General features: G+C 39.8%; 1 protein-coding gene across 2 annotated transcripts in view; it reads right to left on the bottom strand.

The window, feature by feature from the left end:
• Nucleotides 1-4,844: 4,844 nt before the first annotated feature.
• ERI1 (exoribonuclease 1) overlaps nucleotides 4,845-4,965 on the bottom strand; it is a 10,206-nt gene continuing 10,085 nt past the window's right edge. For both annotated transcript variants that reach the window (XM_009329772.1, XM_009329773.1), the window contains exon 7: nucleotides 4,845-4,965. This exon is cut by the window's right edge and continues 287 nt beyond it. The gene's annotated coding sequence lies outside the window, so the exon portion shown is untranslated.

Genomic DNA, 4,965 nt, shown 5'->3' with positions numbered 1-4,965 from the left:
TTCTCCCTTCTTTTTAGGTCTCGATCATCTTAGTCCATCTCTGCACGAATGGAAATTAATCACAAACATTCAAGTGTTTTCAAGTGAGAAAGGGAGGCACTTTGAGTGTCACACTGCTGGCTGCTACACCTGTCTCTTAATTACATATAAAGCACTTTGATGCTGCTCAGAGCATAAGTATTCAACTACTTATCAATTCAAACTATGAATTATTATGAAATAAAGAAAGGGACACAGCAGGGACACCTCCAAATCACACTGACTGCAGTCATAAGTAAAAATAGGCGATGCCCAAGCATAGTGTTTTGCTGAGCATGTAGCTGTCCGAGAAGGTGTGTCATGCTTCACGGCCAGCCTGCAGCCCAGGACCTGCACACCGCCCCAAAGCTGAACACAAGCACCATGAAGCAATTCCTGCTTATTGGGACATCTTTGGCTCACAGAGGTGCATTTGGCTACGTGCGCTCTTTAAAAATCAACATCGCTGAAACAGGGAACATAAACAAAGGAGGTCAGAATCACCTGCAAGTACTTTACCAATGCAAGATAATTACTACCATTCACTTCAAACAGCAAAAAAACGATTAGCAAGAACTTAGCCAGGAAAGTAGGCAAAAACTCCCCACTATATATCTGCAAACAGCATCACCAGATTTACAGTTAACATGTGCAGTCATGACCACACTGAGTTAAGATCGCAGGAGCAGGGCATGACACTACCCATGGGGCACCCCTGAACTGAGTGGCCACAGAGGAGACAGCTGCCTGAGCCATGCAATCACATCCCTAATCACAACACACCCAGCGGTCACCTCTGCCATAAAGAGGTATCCAAGGCTCTTGTCATTCATTCGAAAAAGTCTTTCCTCCATGTGAGGCCACTTAGCGCAGAGCAGTTGCGCTCCTTTAATTTAAGGAGCACATCCCTGAAGCTACTTCAGGCTTTTCTCCCACAACACAAAGTCCTACGATGCAACGAGGGCAAAAGCCAGTCAGTGTGGGAGGCTGCGAATGCGCAAAGACCAAACTAGAAGGAACCCAAGAAAGAAGCGACTTCTCATCCTCCAAAGCCTTGTCTGCATCCATACTTGCAGATTAGCACCCCGTTGTCAATCAGAAAAGCAGGAAGGTCTTCTAAAATGAAGTGTTAGCCTGCTCCCTACTATGGCTGTTCAGCTAGGCCACAGCTCAGTACAAGGCAGAGCAGAAGCATGGACTGACCACCGCCTTGCTACTCCACATATCGCCATTAGGGGAATCCTTCTAGTAAGCTGTCACTGTTACCCATGGGGCTGTCAAATATGAAGTCCTTGAGAGGGGGCTAGAATGGTCTTGGTTGCAACAGAATGATGTTCTATACACTCAGCCCGTTTCAAAAGCCTCCAGTCAGTAACTGCGTCTCTTGACACCTATCCTCCACAGGTAGGACTTCCAATTTCTTTTTAAAGGGCTGGAGTTTTTTTTCCCCAGATTAAAAAGAGCATACAAAGACCTTACCTAGCACAAACTTTTTTCCAGGGGAGGCAAAAATTCAGTAATGGAAGAAAAAGGGAAAGGGAAGACTTAAACAGCCTTGGGAACTGTAGGGCAAGAGGAATGAGTTGTCCTTTAGCAAAGCTGTGGTGAAAAAACACTGCTTCCGCAAGGTCACCTAAAAGCAGTGAAGGCCTGCAGTGAAGCACCGAGAGCTCTCCAAGGGCACGAGAACCTCAACTCAAGATGAACTGAGGTTTTTTACTTATTTCCACTGCTGGGAACAGCCCCCTCCTCATTGCAATGTTAATTTCCAACAAAATATGGAAACAACAACTACCTTGTTAAACTAAATTATTAAACTACCTTGTAATAAGACAAGCACAGACAGGAGCAGTTTCTACGGACAACTGACCGGCTGAGACTTGCCCCTGTAGCCATACCTCACTAGGAGGTTGATGGGAGGCTACAAACTGTTGTAACCTCTTCTTCCCCATGCAGCTAGCAACATTAGCTCAGGCATTTGCTCATTGAGACAGATTATTGCTCTTTAACCTGCCTGAGAAACCTTTTTCCCCCTCTAACACAACCCCAAGATTCTGTGAATCCTTCTCACATTCATATAAATACATATTAAGAAATCTACTTGAAAGTGCTTATGTTGAAATTTGTCTGCAACTCCTTTGTTTAAAGTTCACTAGTGTTTTACAAAGGCTGTCTGCAGTAGCGGTAGAATTGCTCAAGTACAGCTCCTGAAATGCAAAATTAAAAAAACCAACAACAAAACAAGGCCTCTTACTGTATCAGCAGGGTAATATCTGCATGGGTTTTTTCTGTGTAGAAAGGAGATTGTTTCTTACACAGTTGTCAATGAATTTTTACAGCATGGGATGACTACTCTAATAAATAAAAATATTCATTACAGCAGAGATGCACTCAGCGAGCTTCTCTGGACGAACAAAGGAGATCAACCTGAAAAAAAACATTGTTTGGCTGAACGCAAGTGTCACTACTAAAATCACCATACCACGTGTTTTTTTTTCCTCAGATGCCTCCTTCCCCTTCAGTATGAATGCATCCAGGAAAATTTCTCCCTTTACTGAGTGCTGTGAACGAATTACATTCATGAGACCTGAGCCACCTAGCCATGGCAATGTTGCTAGTCCACCAGAGAGCACTAACCATGGGCCGTGCTGAGACCAAGACGCCTAAGACTGCTGAAGTCAACTCGTGCTTTATAGAGTGAATTCAGTACCTGACATGTTAACACGTACCAACTCATTTTAATAAGTTTGTTTACATTTCAAGTAAACTAACAAACATTGATAAAGTTCACTTCATCTCAAAATCACAGAAAACGTTCTGTGAAAATAGTTACAGCTTACAGTTTGACATTAATCCAAATTAGATAAAATAGTATCTGGAATGATTCCACTGATTTCTGCAATTCACTGATAAAAAAAACTACTCAAGCAGTAAACAGAAAACAATTATTAATATTTAACCCTTATCTCAAAATATCTTTTTGAAGTTATTTAACAAAAATAAACAACTCTGTACTTAAAATAAATGATATAAAATTACAACAGCTCTTCACTTGTGAAACCTGTAATATAATCTGTAGCAAATAAAGTTTTTCACTGGACAGTGAGCCTGGTTACAGACCTGTAAATAAAAGACTAGTGACAAAGTCTATGATACTGCCAGCATCCCAAAGGGAGATCTGCCGAGCTACACTCAATTTTATCATAGAAACGTTCACCACAGTAACTCAGAGACAAAAAAAGTAAATTACCATGGTTCTTCAAAAAAAGGGGATACTACAGTTGCTATAGTGAAAAGCAAATATATAACTAACAATTTGTACAAAATACGGGCTGACAAATAGATGATATTTTCAGAGTAAGCATCCCAGAGATTTGGATTTTACCCTTCTGAAAATACATCAAGTATTGCTACAGAATGAAAGGAAACTGTAAAGTTCAGCAAAACTCTACAAGTAAAACAAGTATTTACTTTCAGAAAAAAATGAACGTCATTCTAAAGCAGCTGTGGCTGTCCAAATCTGTGACTCTGGAAAGAAAACTGCTTCCTTCCTACATGTGAAGCAACTAAGAATTAACCGATACTTCTCTCTCTTACATGAATTTAAAATACAGTTTTTACGTTTCCGTTGATCCACTTTAACAGTCAGAAGAGCAAGGGGAGCTGGGAGGAGTTTGACTAGCCAAGCAATGAATGTTCTTGACAAAGCTTTATTCTGAATTGGTTATTTTGTTTCCTGAATGTAAGTGGCAGAAAGAATGCATGAATTATAATACAGGAATACCAAACTAACTTTTTTTTTTACTAAGAGTGACCAAAATACATCATTCTGCTTTTCAGAACAAGCTATTCTAATGCAAAGCTGATCACATTAATGTTGTACTTCATAACAGCCCATGGAGACAAAGCAAATTAACACTTTGGCCTCTTTTGAGTATCATCTTCTCTGGGGCCTTGGAAGAAAGCAGAAGAAGTTGTTAACAATTACATCTGGCCTTTACTAATAAAATTATATTAATCTTCTAATGTTAGATTTTGAGATAAAGGCATAGCTTCTTGGTGGCAGAGGTACAGGAAGATACCAAAATAGTTGAGCGTATCTTTAACAACAACCACATAGCACAAAATATTGACGATCTGGCATGTTTTGAACTTATTTTTACTTCACTCATTTTTAAGTCCAAATGGTTGACAGTGTCTAAAACCTGTATTAAATGAAGTGCAGCTATGAGTGTAGCATGAATAGGAGATACGATCCTCAAAGTGAAAATCTGAAGAACCTTCTCTTCTTAAATACAGGTTAAAAAAATTACTATCATACTACATTAATGGAATTTTTATTCAATACACAGCTCTTCTATTTGATGTGGAAGAAGACAAACATATCTCAAAGAAAAAACAAAACAAACACCACAGTACTTCTATCTGCAACACTGCAAAAGCAAAAATCCTCTTTTCCCTAGACTTTGTAAAAAAAAAAAAAAAAAAAAAATTACCAGCAGGAACTCTTAGAAGAGTGCCTTATCAGGAAAGGCCAGCCTGACCACTCGCTATTTCAGTTCTTCCAGCAATGTCTTATTTGTGTGCAACGAACAATCAGACGCTAGATATCATTAGCGTATGGCATAGTGAATAAATACTACCCACAGGCTGGGGTGGAACAGCAGCGCACAGGCCCAATTGATCTTTGCATGTATTTAAATTACATGTTCTTAGAAGCTTAACACTCTGCCTGGATTCCGCATATCAACCTTACTGCTAGGAAAGTTGCAAGCAACAACAATAAAAAAATCCTCTGTATAAAAAAAATGCTGTAACACAGGCTTCAAAGAGCAAAGAGCTTCCACACTCCTCTTTATTTCAACAGAGACAATTAGTTAAGGTGCTTTCAGATTCTGCACTGCAGACAGGTTGGCAGAGGTGGCCATTTAATAAGCTCTTAACAGT

Source organism: Pygoscelis adeliae, unplaced genomic scaffold, assembly GCF_000699105.1.
Source record: "Pygoscelis adeliae isolate BGI_AS28 unplaced genomic scaffold, ASM69910v1 Scaffold67, whole genome shotgun sequence".
NCBI classification, from domain to species: Eukaryota; Metazoa; Chordata; class Aves; order Sphenisciformes; family Spheniscidae; genus Pygoscelis; species Pygoscelis adeliae.
Note: the sequence above shows the minus strand (reverse complement) of the source record. Positions and strands in the feature narration are given on the sequence as shown.